Below are 18262 nucleotides of genomic sequence, written 5' to 3' on the forward strand. Positions count from 1 at the left end.
GGGAGGAGGAGGAGGAGGCAGGGGTTTCTGCTAACTAAATTAGGGAATCAACAGAAAGCTGTTCAAGCTTACATTTGCAGAGACATTTACAGGATCCCACAAACACCTACAGTTCAATGCACCGTGGGTATTTTAGGTGACAGTGGTATGCTGAAGCACTTTGATAACACAGGAAGAAAGTTTCTTAACGGCAAGGCAGTCTGACAACAGCCTTGTAGTTGATGCTTTACCATTAGTAGTGCTTGAAAATAGGCTGGAAAGCTACCTGGAGCATCTGGGAGGCGGAATATCATGCGAGTAGGATGCAATGGGTTAAACTAAATAACTTGATCTTTCTACCCTCGCAGTTATGAAATGTGACACCTTTCTTTTTATATTCATATTAATTTCCTTCTCTGAATTCTGCCCTTTTTTGTGTCACTACATTTTTCTCTTATCATCCCATGTTTTTTCCCAATGCATTTTTTCCCCCTCTTTCTTTATGCTCTGTCGTGTACCAGATGGCACCGAGATGGCACTGACCAGAACCATGTTTCCTGAAGCTACAGTGAACACTTCTGAAAAGTTTACCAATCTATCTCGGTTTTGCTTCCATGCCAGAAAATCACTGGGAAGAGCGGCATGGGACAAGTGGGGCTGGCTCAGATCTCAAGCCCCGAGGCGGCACGTGCCAGCGCGTCACAGGTCACGGAGCTGGCGGTGCTGCTCAGCCACCAGAAAAAGAGGAGAGACACGTGCAAAGCGGTGCTTTCACCTTTGTTTGTTTCCCATCCTAGATCTGTGGTTTCTGAAAGGAAATCTGGCTGCCAGAGTGGCTGATGGCACAGCACAGCTGTTAGCATTTGCAGCAGGCTTGGGCTGCAGACGAGCCCCTGGAAACCATGGAGGGTTTTGGGCTGCGTAAAGCCAGGCGAAGCTCTGACAATCCCCTGACAAGACTTCAGTGCAGCCAGGTATTTTATCACAGGTGTAATTTTAAGTGCATCCATAATCCCACTGAAACCTGCAGGGCTATTCACATGTCTCTGTTTAGGCATTTTCCATAAGTACTTTGCTGAATCTGTCCCTGGGAGCTTATTGATTTTTGTTTTAAACCATGTTTGGACTGTTTACCCCCCACAATAGTTTGCCAAAGTCTAATTAACAACCCCGCCACCACTTATGTGACCCAGAAGCACGGTTTAAAGCACAGATGTAGACGAAGACAGATCAAGTGAAGAAAGATAAAAGCTCCCATAGGATGAAATTCAGATAACCTTGTATCAAATGCCTATGCCATGAGTAGCCAAGCTGGCTTCCACAAGACCCTTGCAGGGGTAAGGTGATACTCAGTGGGAACTGGGGTATTGGAGTTTGGCACTTAATAGCAGAGAGAGCACACTGAGACATGAAAAGACAAAAAGAAGGAACAGTAAGCACGCAGAGAATGTCTGGCACAGCCCAGCGTGCAGAGCCCACCTGCGAAACGTCAGATGGGAGCTTGTAGAAAAGCAGGATGACTGAGCTTGTAACCTCCTGCACTGGGGGGCACATGCCCTGTGCTCAGCCTTCTGCAGCCTCTGTGCATGGTACATTAAGAGCAGTAATTCAGTACAGCAGAAATAATAAAAGCCAACCAAAAAAACCCCACCACATTTACTGGGTTATGGCATGGGGGCTGGGGAAATCTTTCATCCATCTAATCTGCAGCGATGCATTTCTGGCTTTTTGTCGGTGTCAGGGAGAGAACTGCAGGCACAGAGGATCAAGGCACACTAATTCATGTCCCTCTATCCTTTCGGGACACCCTGCACTGAGTACAAGAGCCACTGTTAAAAAGGAATCAAGCCCAGCAGAGAAGAGCTCAGGGCTCAGTTTTGCCTTTTCTCCTGGGAGCAGGAGTGCAGTCCTCTGTTTCTATTACTGCCCTGTACCAGTCGTTTTCTTGGGTTAGCCTGGTCCGTGATCCCACAAGAGCAGACAATACAGCAGCATAAATAAAAAATATCTCCGCAGAAATAATTTAAAGGGATGATCTAGAAATAGACTGAGTTCTCACCCAGGGCTTCAGTTTTGCCAGTGATGGTGGCTTTGATGTGCCTTCTTCAGACGCCATCCGTCTTCATACGAATTCATACATCCGTCTCATTTTAAAGAGTAGGAGAATTAATCCTTATTTTAGCTCTGTTACTTCAGAGAACGTACACCAAGAAGGAATCAGCCCATTAAAAAAGATTTGAACTCAAGTCAGAGAGGTGAAAGTCTCTTATGAGTATCCATTAAGTATCTAGTAAAAGTGCAGAATATTCCAGATTTTATCCATCTGATTTTATAGTTACCCAAATAATGGAGACAAATCTGAAAGCTGGATCTATTAAACTCTTCATATAAAAACAAAAGCTGGGAATCAGCAAAAAATTGTCAAGTGTGAAAAGTTTCACTTCAGTTCCCTTTTTTTTCCCCACTGTAACTTCTCTCCCACTAGCACGTCAGTGATTCAAATTCTACTCCACCATCTGTTCCAAAAAGAAACAAATGGAGTGCGTCTAATTTCTGGAAATTCTGAAGTAACCTGGGTAATCTGGTTCCAACAAAGAATCTGAGTACGAGTCAGCTTTCTGATCTTTATATTATACAAGAAAATGCAGCTGAGACTGGGTCAAAAGAATGCTTATGGAACAGAATGCAAGCATCATAACAGGGTAAATATAAACCCAGAAACATCTTTACGCCTTCACTGCATTGCTCTGCCTAATGTGCCCATTACCTCAAGTGACGGGGTGGTGTCTCACTTAAGCTGCCAGACTGCGTAATAAGTCCGAAGGACATTCACAGCAAAGTTACTCAAGAAAGTTCCCCTAAAGCTCTGGATTAAAAGCTAATAAGTGACTATCAAATCTGTAATCTAACTTGGCAGATTTGAAACCATGTTTTTAACCTTGTGAGCTGCCCATGAGTTACACAGCGTGAAAAGCATCCCTTCCCCTTGATGGCCAAGGCAACCGTACATCATCTTTTCACTGTGATGTGTGAGGGAGATGACAGATGAGCCTCCTCCATGTTCCTTTTCAGTGCTGAGAGATGCAATAATAATGACAATGCACATCAGCCCCTTTCCAGGAAAGAAAGTTTTAAAAAAAATAGATTGAGGGGAAAAAATGCCTTTTGGAAGAACTCCTGCACTTTTTCATCTGCATTCCTAACTTAGCTTCTTTCCATGTGATAGCCTGTAGGTTTACACACAGCTAACAGTCAGATAAGAGTGAGAAGAAATAGAGCTATTACTCCTCCCATTAAAGATAAGCATAAATAGTTATGTGAGCACACTGTAAAGATTGCTGGTTAAATGTACAGTGACTAACTAGACATCACAGCGTGGAGTCTTCGCTTCCAAACACCACATCTGCTGAACATTGCAGACTTACCTTACAATGGTTTATAAAACATTCAGGCTATTAAAACAGGTAGCTGCCTTTCAGATTCCCTCTGCAGAACAGCTTGTTCCGTCAGCCCAGGAGGTTGGAAATGAACTTCTGGTATGGGCTTTGATCACTTCTGCTAGAGATTTCTCTTTGGTCTTATAGGCTTCGGATAGGCGGGTTTTAAGTCACTATCTAGTGTGGGCGATATCTAGAATGCAGATACACAAACACAGCCAGTGGAAGTCTGAAATCTCTGAAAGTCTGAAAGCTTTCTTCTTTAAGTAAATCTGCAGATGTACTTAAGAATCTTCCAATGGCCAACGCACACCTTAGTTTTTCTTTGCTATGTGTGTAGGATCCAGACAGAAATGATGACAGTGCTAGTTCTGGAGATTAATGGGTATAGGACTCACCTTAGGCATGAGCTCTGTGGCAGTTCTTAGCATGACATTGTCCTGATGAATGGCACCCAGCTGAAGTTTAGCAGCCAGAGCCCTTGCTTCTGCCACTTTCCTCTGGGAAGCTTGACAAATAAGAAAGCAGCCTCAGCGCAAAACAGAATTATTTCAGCGTTGTTCACAAGAGAGTAGTACCCACAGGCCCCTTTCAGAATCAGGACTGCCTTGCTCTGTCATTGTACAAGCAATCCTATCCCAAAAGTTAAAAAAAGCAAGTCCCATAAAAAGACTACGAGTCAGATAAAATCAAGTGCAAATAAAAACTGCTCCACACCGCACCCTGAACCCTGTATGAGTGACAAGCTTTATAAGAAAAGAAAATGGAAATGATTTTATAATAGAGGGGGCTTATATATCCCTTAGAAGACGAAGCCAGCAGTGGGAGGGAGAAGAATATAAATAATTTTTGCAAAGTTCTAAATGATAAACCATTTGTCACAACTGGTCACCAAAAAGAGTGATCTTAAACCACTCGTTTAGCTAAAAAAATATTCTTGTTTCAACAACATCTTCCTGTCTGCCAAGACTAAATGAATTCTACATCATCACAGCAGAAGAAACAGTTTCACAAAAGGGTTTTATTAGGTTGCAATTAATGCACCACATCTTCATGGCCACTGCAGGGCTATGCAGAGCTACCTTCACCTGCCTCTGTAGTGTTTCTGTGTTGCTCAGTCTGTTTAAGTAACTCTGATGAGAAGCAAAATATATTAGCCTGAGTAGTGGGCTGCTCTTTTGTGGCTACTTCAGCACCTCAGCTAGCCCAAGTATCTCTACATACCACTGCTTGGACCTGCCTGTGTTCCCATTTTTCACTTTCTTTTGCTGTGGAACACACATTGGGTATCCCTTCCTCAAGAAATCCTATATGGCAGCACGCCAGGTTCCCTTATTAGGATAAGACTGGATGCAAAAGACATAACGAACACTAGAAAAATAGATCCTTCTGCATTAATGAACTCTACATAACAAATCTGGACCTCAAATGAATTTAAGTGCCTTGGTCTTAGGATTCATAGTGCAACAATGTAAATTCTTAGGTACAATTTTTTTTTTTTTTAATAAAATACCATTAGCTACATTTATAGCATTCAAGCTGAGGTACAATTTTAAAACAGAAGTCTTGGGAAGTTAGACCTATTCCTTTCAGACATCAACTCCACTATGCAGAAGCCAACCTGCTTGGTCAATTTCCCTTGAAAAGATTATCTGCATTAAAAAATGTACCAAAGCAAACAAACACTTTGTTTCCCTTTCAATTTAGGCTCCATTTTATCTAATGAGGCATACACTGAAGCTGTACTTTGCATATCTGGCTTTTATGGATCAAAGAATAAATATTGCCCTGCATGTGGATTTTATTACTGTTAGAGAATAGTTCCTCTTGTTCTTTTTTGCTTGTATTACTAGACACCACTGTCACATACTGACTTTTAAGGTTTTTACAATGTGCTAAGATAGGTCCACAGATGAAGCTTGACAGAATTCAAAGAAGGAAAAAATTTTTCATCTGCTTCCTTCCTCTCCTGACCATTTGACTTTCTTGATCCAACAGGGGATGTGAGTGAGTACTACCTCTGTTTAAGCTGATGTAATGCCTTTAAAATGGATCTTAACAGAGGCAGTAGACAAAATCCTGTAATAGTTTAGTTCCCTGTCCAATTTATTAGCTTTCTGTCAACATTTTAAAGATTGCCAGACTCCTGTAACACTACAATTCTTTTCTCTGCACTTCATATACATGACACCTGATAAATAATTTGATAGCACCTCGTGGTGGACTCCCCTCACATCAAAATTCCCTATCCTCCCACCTCTGACACCCCTCCCCCCCCCCAACTCCAAATCAGCAACAGACCCTAAGGACTAAGGTTATCAATAGCCATTAATATGAAAAGAAATAAAAAACAATTTAAGTGAGCAGGACAAGAAAGTATCTGCCCTTGAACAACAGACAGAAACATAGATCTGCTCCAAAGCTATTTCAAACATTCTTTATGCGTAAAAGTTGTCCCGCTTCGACATCCCACCAGATGGATGCTTCCTGGATATCTTCAAACTTCATCAGCAAGGGCAATTTCTGTAGATCTGTCTGCAAGCTGTGAGTAACTATGTGGCTATAAATTCAAGATTCAGCTTCATCCTTTGATTTTGTTTCAGGTTTTTGCAAGGAGAGGCAGAAATCTTTGGGTCTGAAATTTGATGTGGCTTAGCTTTAGTTCAAATAGCCTTTGGCCTCTCTTTTACGAGATACTCCCTATCATTTTTTATCCTTGGAAAAGTTTTCAAAGCCTGAAGATGTCTCTCAGGAAAAAGGTGAATTAAGAGATAACTTTATCTTTAGTAGGCAGCCCATTTAAAGCAACCCTTCTTTTTATGGACCTCCAATATAACAGAGAAGTACTAGAGGAATAACTACAGTCTAACACCTGATACTTGGGATCCTGCAAAAATAGAACAACCTTCCTAGCAATCAAATTAAGAGTTAAGAATAAAGGTTGTGTAAATATTAACACTTGAAAGCTGGTTAAAAAGCAAAACAAAAAACCACAACAAACAGAAATGAAGATAGGAAAAAACCTCCAGTTATGCTGCCGGGATGCTAAAAACAACAGATACGAGAAATGGCTGGGTGAATACAGGAGGACATACTTCCCCTCTCCCACTCTCCTCTCCCGACAAGGCAAGAAATCCTTGCCCAACAGCTGAGATTAACGTGGACCTCACAAAAATCACTGTATCCCAGTTAGCAAGTTGGTGCTTGTTTACAACACGGAACTGGATAACCAGCAAGATTTGGAGGACTACCTAGAATTTTTATCCCCAGAAATCTGTCACACTGTGCTTTCCTGAAAAATAATTCTGATTGATAGAAAATCAGAACTATCTACGTAAATGAGTAATGTGAGAACAAGACAAGATGAAGACAATAAACTCAGCGCTGGTGTACAGAATGTACTAAATGATATGCCTCAACTAAGAGAAATAAAGAGTCAGCAGCTCTCCATGGGGATGAAGAACTAGCAGGTGTCGGAGAGCAATGTGAGAAATGGTGACTTGGAAAAAGAATTTTACCTACCAGGTAAACAAAAGCTTTTAGCCAGGGGTTTTAAGCAGGAGCCACAGTACTGCAGTCCATTCGCATGACAGAACGATGCTAGGAGCCGAGTCCCCACCTGCTTGCTTGGCTCCCTCCTTTCTGGGGCAGCCAAACCCCAAATTCAGCTTGTGAAACACCAGCAACAGCTCATCTGCCACACAGAATGGGGCAGCATCAGCCCTTTGAAGCCCAAGTAACCCTTCCTAGGTTACAGGTGCATATGGAAACAGGTAGCTATGGCATGAAGTCTGAAAAAAAAGATGGAAGGGAAGATGAACTGTAAAAAGTGGAGTGGGTGAAGATGGAAAGAATGATAAAGTCAGAGCTGACCAGGTGGGGAACAAGCTCCTGAAGTGCTCTTAAAAATTTGTCATTACATGAGTCATCCATTTCCAAATGCCAAAATGACTGTGTGCAAAAAGCAGTTCATTAAATGTCAGGTAAACACTGAGATCACTGATCTTTTCTAATATTCCCCTAGGAACAAACTGACCATAAATGTGCTAAATTGTTCTGCCAGTGGTTAATTCAATACAGATGGATCCCACTGGAGAAGGACAAAGTACCAGGATGCATCTGTGTGTGTAGATGTCCATAGCCCTGAGTTCACCCGCCTCTGACATTGATGAAACGGAGGGAGATAAGGAGTGAACAGACTGCCTGGGTGACATTCAGTGTCCGAAGGAAAACTTCCACTTTAGGCTTTGAGTGGTAGGACAGTAAAACGTTACCTGATTTTCTGACTTTAGAGGAGTATAACTGCACTCAATACATCAAAAATGAGTTTCATATGACCAATCCTCTGCCTTCCTGAGCAAGGAAATGGGATATGAGTAAGCTGAGATTTGACATCCTGATGACAGGTAAAAGAAGACAAGGTTTGAAGTAGCTCCTGCTACTTCCCTCCACTACACCCACAAAACAAGGCTCAGTAACACTGGGAGGAATCTCTGGGCTCAGCTGCCATCCTAACAAGATTCTGCTCTAACCAATGGCTTGCTGAAGCTGAGGAAAGCAGTAAAAGAGCTGGGCTAACCTAGCACACACAAAACTGGAATCAAAGGTCTGAATGGAGGAGTTTTAGGTCTGAAGTGCTGGGAGTGATGGCGAAGCATCCCTTTGTGGAAGCTAGGACACACTTCCCAGAAGAAATTAAAAACTAGATGAAATAGTCTTGAGCTCTTGGATTAGCACCTTAAGTTATATTCACCAAGGGAAACTAGTGAGGGACTAAATGTAACTGTCCCCTTCAGTCACACCAGCAGGTAGGTAAATATACATTGTACCAGATCAGGGTTCAATATTGCATCGTGATAAAGTGTCAATCCAGGTGTGCAGACTTGGGTTTTAGACAATTATATCTGGCAGCTGTTCAAAGAACCTCTGTATTTCTGAACCCCTCCTTGTAGCCTGTGTTACTGAGATTGTCTTCATCCTGAAAAAGAACATTGTGAAGCCCTCCGCCTCTTGAGTGCTCTATACTACTTGCTGCACAATAGGGCACAGAGCACTTTACATTAATACTTGAAGAAACACTTGTACCCCAAGTAGTAGGATGAACCTTTCAGCCACACACAGCAAAACTGCAGACACAGTATGTTGGGAGAGAACCTGAGATCCACCAGTCTGTGGATACAAAAAGGGTGCTCATCTGGAGATGCTTATAGCAAATTCTTCAGCAGGGCATTGGTCTCCATTGCCTCCTGAGCCAAATAAACATGGTACAGCAAGGAAACTCCCAAATTCAAAGGTTATCTTATTCTCTAAACAGGTTATCTTACTCTGTAAAAAGGCCCCAGTGTAGGCAATAGGCAGTCAAAAGGAGTATCCCAGCATACTGTTCAGTTGAGGTAACTGACTGTGGTATCCTGAAGCACTAAAATTTGCTGGTTTCTCAGTGTTCAGATGTTCTGTATTCTGACAGTTATTAGGTTAATTTGCATTCAGTGAAAAGCATCAGAACAATGGCAAGCTGAGACTAAGACTTAAAATTGTAGATGTGCGGTACCTACATGAAAGTGAAGCATATGTGCACCTGAACGAGCTTCATACTGCATGATACAAGACATCAAAGGACTCAAAGCCCAGCAATCAGACAGCGTGTCACAAATTCACTCTAGAAAATGAAGCCACTCAAACTTCTGAGTGCCACTCTTTGTTTCATTTAATGCAGCAAATATTTTCAGTTTTTAAACTGGGCGTACACACAGACCCTCTGGAATATGGGCAGCGGCTACTTGGTAGTCTGCTGTGCTACTATCAGATCCTTCGCAGCATAGTCCATGAGACTATTTCAATTCAGTTCTGCATGTTTTTGGTAATATTTGTATCATAAAACTGAAGATGTTCTATGTTCTTATCATTTGCTGATAAGAAACACATCAGTCTTGCAAGCTCAGCAGCCAGTATTTATGTATATCTCGGTTTTGATCATGAACCATATCTTTTAGCAGGAAATTAAAATCTCTTGTGGAATAGTATCAAATCCATGCTTACAAAACACATCAGTGAAAAGCATTGCTGATGTCTCTTCAGAGGATTTAACTTGACCGTGTCACATTAATCACCTCTGAAGTAAAGGAATGACTCATAATTGTTTTCCATTACCTTGTGTTTGCTTTTTCAGCATTGCAAAAATGCCTGGGCGAGGACCATGGATCATAAATCTCATCAGACTCTCAGACAAGTCTTTGAGTGTTTTTTGCCATCCTATGTTACATGTTAGCCCTTTTCTTCTGATTATAAAAATCTATTTCAAGTATAGGTACTTTTGAAGCATCGTGTTTTCAACCTTCTGTTCCCTTGAATACAATGCTCCTGTCAGGCCTTATAGATGGTAAAATTAATCTATAGGGCTGTTTCATATCCTCTAGGATAAGCTCAGACCTATTTGCTTTTCAATGAAGTACCTTAAGGCTACTGTAATACCCGAATAAACAGACTGTATTTCAGCTAACAGAAAGATCTTTTTGCTAATGCAGCAAAACCTGTATAAAGAAAAACTTTATGTGATCACTTAAGGAAGCAATGAAAACATTTGTTTCTTAGCAGGACTGATCTTCTAATAAAGGTGGATTAGAAATGTGCTTCATGTGTCCATCCAGAGATGTTTCTTTTTTCTTCCCCCTTTTTTTTTTTTTTTTAACAGGCTTTTCTGTATCTTACTGTTTCCTGATCTTCTGTGTTATTTGGCTGGTTTATTTAGTCACTCCCCTGTACCGGCAGTACTGACCTTGGGTGTCATCATGATGAACAGTGCAATTTTACACAGTATAATCTATTTGAGAATGGTGTTTTACTGGCTTTAAGATCCTTACTGAGTCCCTTAAAAGTGCACACCAATAGAGGACTCTTGACAGAAAAATGGCATCTCCTGATCCTTCTTTTGAGAAGTGGCCAGGATACATATGTTACAAATAGGGAAAGAACACAGCAAAACGTTAATTACAACTTAAAGTGTAGGGCAAATTACGGGCAAAAACAGTTAGCTCAAGATGCACAGTGAGCCAGGGTAAAAACAGTAAAAGACAGAATCTGTCAGCAAAGAGGTCAAAGAAGAAACTAGCAAGTTTGGAGGAAAGTTTTCATGAAATCCAAGGCAGCACCAACTCCAGTTCATGGTTTAGCAGGATGCATCATTCTTACTGGGGCTTCAGAAGTGTCCTCAGAGATCATGTTCATAAAATCTGATGGTTTAAAGACTAGAGACTAGGGAAAGGTATCTGTGCTTTTCAGATTATGTGCTGTTAGTAAGATCCAGAACAGCAGGATTGCAGCCAACTTGCACCTGGGTCAGCCATGGACAGCCATGCCATTTCAAATCAGTTAATCTAAATCTTTGGGAATTTCTGCTCCTTTTTTCTCCAAGCAGACTCTTCCTTGAAGACAAAGTGTTGTTACAGGTTGGCGCAGTTGCGCTGTTCTGTTCTTCCTCATGCTCATGCCCATTGAACGGTTACCAGCAGATTACTGCAGCACCATGTTCCCAGACTGGGAAAAGGATAAGCTTTCAGGTATGGGAGAAATATAAGGAGAAAAGGGAGAAATAAGAAGAGATTATGCAAAGAAATCTGTAGCATCTTTGCCTGGTCACCAAGTCATGGGAAAGATTCTGTCAAACCAACGAAAATCATCAAATGCTTTTAACCAAAGCCAGTATAAAGTATTTGTCAGTCAAGAGGTAGAGCAGATCTTCATACAAGTGATATGAAGATGTCTTGTATCTCTTTATACAAGAGATATGGTTACTTTATCTGGAGGCTGACAGAGCTCTCAGAGGGCTGGATTTTCAAGGGAGGAACCATTACTTTTGACCCAGAAGTGGGCTCACACAGCAGCTGAAGGCACCATCTAATTTGAAACCACTGAAATCACTTGACTGAAGATAGCTATGACGAAGGGGCTACTCTGGCAAATAAAAAGTACAGTCATGTCTGCAGCCTGGGTTTGATTTAGGCAGAGCTATGAAATGCAGAACGAGGTTCCAAGTTCATGCTTTGTGACCTTGCATGCTGGAATAAGGTTGATTAATAGGAAATTTCCTTTCTTCCCACATGCTGAAATCATTATACCACAGGGATACGACCTTTTGCTCAGATACTCTTACACATTCATATCCAGCCCCTCCCCCGGAAAGAACTTAAGGGTAGATTTTATTCATCTAATGTAGTAGTTAAACCATGAACTTTGCTCCAGGCACCAGAGTAAGTTCCACCTTTGGCTTCTCTTTCATATTGACCATTTCAACTAAATACTCATTTAAAACCTCTGTTCCCAGGGAGAAGACTGATCTCAAAACTTACCAACTTCAATGCTGAGAAAGAGACGTTCACCAAACCAAAACCTGGTCTGTCAACCCCAACAAACATAGCCTGTTCAGCCAGAAAGACATTACCTGAGGTGCTCTGCCTTCCCAGTTGGGTGCTGTTTTGCAGAGACAGGCAAGAGCAGCACTGCTCAGCTGAGCATAAGGTCATTCAGGGCCTTGTATCCTCCATCCCGACATACAGAAGGGCTTCAGGGCACTCCTACTGACTACAGACACAAAGGAATCAATCAGTGGGCTACCAAACAGACTTTCGATGGGCAGATGCAGGGGTGACATCTGACAGAGTATGGGAAGCTGCAGTTCAGTTGTAGGAGGACATTAAAAGGACACCAAGTCACTTACTGGGTGTTGCAATGAAGAGTGCACACAGTCTGTGCAGCCCAAGTAAGATCTGAGAAAACTCCATTTCACTGCGAGTGTCCTCGGTGATAAACTCTGCTCTCTTGCTTAAAGGAGACTCTGCTCTGCTTATTTTTTCCTTTTTGGCTATTTATAACTTTTTTAAGATTGTGTTTTAGTATCAGATTTTCTGAGAAACTTGGACCACTGCCATTCATTCCATGAGAGAGAGTGAGTGTGCCCAGCTCTGAAGGGATCAGGTCACGTTTTTGGGCTTGTTTTTTCTACATTTATCTGATGTACTTCACTTCTGTTGCCCTAAATCAGATTCTGAGGGTGATTTATCTTGCTGCAATCCATAAGGATGATGTGGGGAAACGGGGATGATTTTATTCATGTAGGGAGTTCGGCTGCAAAGGAGAAACTGGACCACTCATAGGTTGGACTGCGTTTGCTCCAGGAATGGCCAAATGGCTAATAATTCCCCTGTCCCAAAAAGCTGGTCTTGTTTTACGTCCCTTTTCATATAGATGTTTTCTGGCTCTCTCTCAAAGTCAGTTTCAAACTTGGGGTGCTAGTACAACCTCCAGAGCAGCTTTACCCTACCTGGAGCTGTGCTTGAATGCTGGCCTGAGATAGGAGAAGGGGTCCCCTAGGGAGCAGACATGAAGCAGGGAAGAAAGGTCCTTTTTTATTCTCGAGGTCTGTGGTGCCTATCTCCAGGCTGTATGAGCTGGAACTGGCAGGAATGTATTAGGAATTAAAAGAGGAGAAGATGGCAGAGACCCACACCACAAGACATAGCTCCTGACTGAGACATCAGGGATTCATCTGGGATGCAAAGTGCTACTCCTCTGACCTCATTCCTCACATAGAGATCTGGGCAAAAGTGGTGCTTGTTGTGAAGAAAATATTCTCATCCCTTCCAGAGTGAAGAGCTAAGCTAACAACATTCAGTTCGGGCTATGTTTTGCCCAATGCAGTCAGCTTTCTTGTATCTTTTCCTGACTCACTGTTGTCCAGGAAAGAGGCAGAGCTCACCTCACTGGCAGTCTGAGGTACAAACCAAGGCACATAGGCTAAGCTGCACCCCAATGCCCAACAGGGAGCAGTGGGTAGAACAGGAGACATGGTCCTTTCCTCACTCCCCTGGGCTTTGCTCAGATTCATTCTCTGCTGCCTACAAGGACATTGGCTAGGGCAAACACTTCAAAAGTAGAAACAAATCCAAGAAAGCAAACCTTCTTCAAAATGCTTACTGTATACATTAATTGTACAATTTCTTAACTCAAAGGGTTTTTTTCCTTTTTTTTTTTTTAACAAAGTTGCATTTCTTAAGAATTTGGAGGCAGAAAAACAAACAATTGGGTGATGGAAAAAGCACAGCATTCTCATGCTGGCCATGAAATGCAATTGAATTAAGTTGCACTACTATTGAACCTGTGGATTGGACTGAGAAGAAACAAAGTCAGCTCACCTGTATGCAGAGCTCTTCATACTAACCCTCACGGGATGAACCTTCCAACACAGCGCAGATGCGAGGAGTCTCATTAGCACTGACCAGGCAGTGCTGCTTCTCCATCCTTCACTTGTCCTGAGTAACCAGAGGGGGAATTCCAAAAACGACGATCTGGTGCTCCAGCACATCCAATCCCATAGCTAATAACTCTACAGAGGAGGCCACTGGTGGGGTATGTGAATCTGTACAGCAATCTCAGAGACAGATACTACATTCGTCCAGATTTCCGTGAATGTATGCTGTATATTACCACAGAGGGACAGTTAAGGTAACAGTGATGACAAGAAGTTGTAAGTGTCCAACTGGAAGAGGAATTTGCTCTAACAAGGTGATCATCTTATTTCAACAGCTGGTCAAGACAGCTATGCTTCCAACATGTGTAGAGCTCCACATTGCCTTCCAATGATTTCAGTAAATAAAAAAAACATTGGAAAACCATGGAAGATATTTTGGCCTCAGTAGAGAAGGAACTCCTCTTGTCAGTGAGAAGGACAAGTGCTTCCTGGATACATAGTTCAACAGAGCTGGACAGCATCTGATTTGTAACAGACCAATATCTTCTTCTATCTCTTGAGAAACAAAATAATGAAGGGATCATCTAAACACTTTATTTCAGTTAAAATTACAGCATATAATTTGGTCTGATCAACACAATTACAAAGGCCAAGGGAAAATCCAATAAAATTGATTCATTACCACGGAAATTAGAAATCACTTTATGCAAGAGTTGCAGATAAAAGCATCTTATTAGCTTATCTTTATGAGACACCATCAACAGCGTATCAGACAGCAGCACTGTAGTTCATCCACCTAGATGAAATCACTGTTACTCAGCAGGCCAGTTTGGCTGATCCATAGAAAAGGAATGGCTCAAGATGTTGTTCATTTTCATTAGTCAAATAAGGTACAGAAGGGTCACAAAATTACGTGATACTTATTCATGGGGCAAGAGGCATTATTAAGCTCTGTAATTTCTTTACTGTAATGTGAGTGAACTCATAATCTTTGAAGATATGATATGCCAACACAGCCGAACAATTAAATGTTACTGATGCTGTTGGAAATCCGAGACTATGAGATGGAACAAGTGTGATGGGGAGCTTACACAATTTTATCGCAATAAACACTTTTCTTCCTTTGACCAACATAAGACTTAGCATTTCAGTAAATTCTTTATGCTTTGAAAGAACAAGACTTCAGCGTCTTTAAAATCACAGACTGTAGCAAATGAAGTTGCAAGTCATAACTCAAAATTGATGTGTCAATAAACCCAGGAATTAAAGGGGAATTTGAAAGCCTCCTCTGGAGAGCCAAGGCAGGTTTGGCAATTAGTCAAAATTTGAGATAGTAAAGTTTTATTTGTCTATCTGCCTACATATTTTACTTCAACAAAAATAGAATGCAGAAACTTACAGACATTTCATATTTTGTGGAGAAACAAGTAGTATATGCCTAAGGCTGAACTAGGCAAAAATAATCTAATGCATTTGTACTCAACAAGCATCAATGTGCTATTAGTGTTGTTTTTGCTAAGTGATGTACAAAACTTTACTCTTTACCAGTAAGTTGGTATTTTCAATGTAGTTCTCACACTGGTTTTCATTTTACGCCCCGAACTCCAAGTCTTCATGTCAAAACAATACTGATGCTTGTTTACACCCAAACCAAAAGACTGCCTTCTTCTGCCAATGGTCCATTTACAGCAGATTTTTATATTATAGCTTTGAGAGAAGTACAGTCACAGAAAATACCGTCTTTAATGTCTGAGCAAAGATGAATCAAATGTTTTTAAAATGCACTGAAAGATCTGAAAGTAGATTTACTAATTCTTACTGATTCAAATTTCCAGTTCTAGAGCTCAATAAATCTCTGCAAATATTTTCCTTCAACACTATCAGAAGCCTTGGTAATTTCAGTTCTGGATCATGCCCCAGATATATTACAGACCAATGCTTTGCTAGGACCCTGAACTGAAGACACCCTGGGACATACCCCTTTCCTTTCCTGCAGTAAAATCTCCAGAACACCCACAAGACTCACTCTTCAAAACTATGTTTTACCAGAATGCAAAACGAGCTTGAAGACCTTCAGCATGAACATCCCTGCCTATGCTCCCACACCAACCTGGTATATTCAGTTCTGAACAGGCTACATGTCTTCTTCCTCCCAGGAAAGCGTTCTTTCCGCTGCCTCTGAGGTATGGCATTGGGTCTAGTCCCTGCTGCAGGCACATCTCCCATTCTCCTCAGGCATCCCCCAGTCTGCACTGGTGCTTGTTTTTCTCTCGTTCCCTGGCAGTGCTGGGACACCAGGACTTTATCCAAACTAAGCAGGGGCAGCTGCTCTCAGGGGAAGACTAATCTTCCCCTCTCCAGGTCCACTCAGGCCAGAGAGCAGCAACCAGAATAAAAGCCTTCTTTTCTGCAAGACCTAACAAAACCCCCCTAAATAGTTCTGCTCTTTCACAGTTAGTCAATTTTCTCTCCTTACACAGGAGCACTTAAATAAGTGACAATGTTGTTCTGTAAGATGGTACTGGTTATGCCATTGCTACCTAATAATGTGCAACCCCAAAGCTTCATGTTATATACAGAAAACTCTTTCTAAACTAAGTGTTTATTTAGGAGTGCTCCTTGACAAAAGATAACAACTATACTTCTTACCATGAGGTATACTATGACTTTTATTATGGCTGCTGACAGTAAGAAATTTGGTACATTTAGTAAAAAAGAAAAGGCAACCACCGCTAAAGAAATCATAAATCTCTTCATCCATCTGCAAACAAGGATGAACACTTAATAAATTTTACAGAATCCTGGCAATTTTAGGCTTTGTTTTTTCTATTTTTCCCTTTAACATGTATTTTATCACTTTTAAAATATTCCCTATTAAAGTGAGATTTAAAATGCTCTTTTTTGTTATCCCACACTTTTCTTTGATTTTGGCCAAATTTGCACCAAGGCTGACGCTTATGGGTTAGTTCAAAATACTAGATACAGTTACACAACTGGCCACAGTTTTCATAGTTAATTCTGGTTTACTTTGTTTCCCCAATTTTCTTCCCATTTCCCTACTATATAAGGTTTTTCTTCCCCTTTGCCTAATATTTTCTTTGTATATATACTTTTGCCATCTTTTCCAATGTTCTTCCTCTCTTCCTTACAGTTTTCCAACTCCCAAATTCCACCCTTGGGAATATCCATTACTCTGTCCTCTCCTTTCTTTTTCCCACGCCCAGGTTCTTCCTACTCTGTCTTTGACTTCTTTTTTTCAGATGTGCCTGCTAATTTGTCCAATGCTTCTTGCACTCCAAACTGGTCCTGCCTTCACCCCTCCTCCAGGATTCATCAATCACTGCCTATATTCACAAAGATAACTTAACCACTCTCTCACACTCAGACAGCTCCCTTAGTATGTCCTGCATCCACATGGGAGAGTCTTCCACTCGCCTCCGACCTGAGTTCCAGAATTTAAGCTCTGGAAACTTGGGGAAAGCACACAAGAGCAGTGCCCTGGCACACAACATACCGTACCACAGGATCAGTAGAGAAGCCAGGACCCAAGCGTCAAGAAGAAGGGGATTTTCCCAGCTGCGCTAACTACAAAGCACGGCTAGTGCTGGCAGGCAGAGGGAATGGTGGGGATGTGCTCACCTGCAGACACACACAAAGCTATGCACCCTGAGATGAGCGAGCTGGCAAGCTGCTGCTGAATAGCCAGACTGCGAACGTGATGAATGTGGGTGGGCGTGTTATATCCCCAGAAGACACGGCACGTTTGCCAGTAGCTTGAGACAAGACTTGATTTTGGCAGCCAGACTCACAAGGTGTCCAGGGTAAGATTCTGCCATGCAACAGTGACTCATTTTTTCTTTCCAACAGAGTAATAGTGTTACCTTAGCAGAGTGGGTACGGTATCATCTGGCATTTCAGTTAAGAACTACGATAAATGTGTTTTTTCTCTTCAGTGCCCTTCACTCACATGTAGCCTGTTAATGACTTTATCTTCTACATCTATTATCTCACAGCTTAGACAACTGGTGCAAACCCCTTCAGTATTCTAGAGGTGACAGCACAATCCCTAATAAAGCAACACAAAAAGTCCAAAACAACCCTCCAAAAGCAACAAAGCAAGAATTCTGGCACAAGAGGACCTAAACACCAGGTATTCAAAACATACCTTTTGGCTATACTTGTACCTAGCATCATGAGCAAACAAATCTCAAAAGAACCCTGGCTGGTAGGGTATTAACCATCTCTGATTTAGGCATCTGGAAGGAAAAAAGCCTTGTTCAGGAACTTCCTTAAGGAGGAAGAAAGACAAGCTAATGCCAAAGATTTTTATTTCCTTTCACCTTCTATTAGCCCGGAGTAGACAGTTGTATACTGTGTCCATTATCAAGGTGCAGCAATGAAGTTGCCTATGAATGAATGGCAACAAACAAGAACTAAGATGACTTTTACCTTCTCATACTGCCCGTGAACCTCTGTTCATCTGGAACTAATGTGTGAAAATATGACTAACTTGCCCTTTAAGCCACTGTACTTTATTTCTTCCTGTTCGATGTAAAAATGGTGGTGGACAACATTAGAAAGGATCAACAAATAGCTTTCAGAA

This window comes from Gavia stellata, chromosome Z, assembly GCF_030936135.1.
Source record: "Gavia stellata isolate bGavSte3 chromosome Z, bGavSte3.hap2, whole genome shotgun sequence".
In the NCBI taxonomy this organism is placed as follows: domain Eukaryota; kingdom Metazoa; phylum Chordata; class Aves; order Gaviiformes; family Gaviidae; genus Gavia; species Gavia stellata.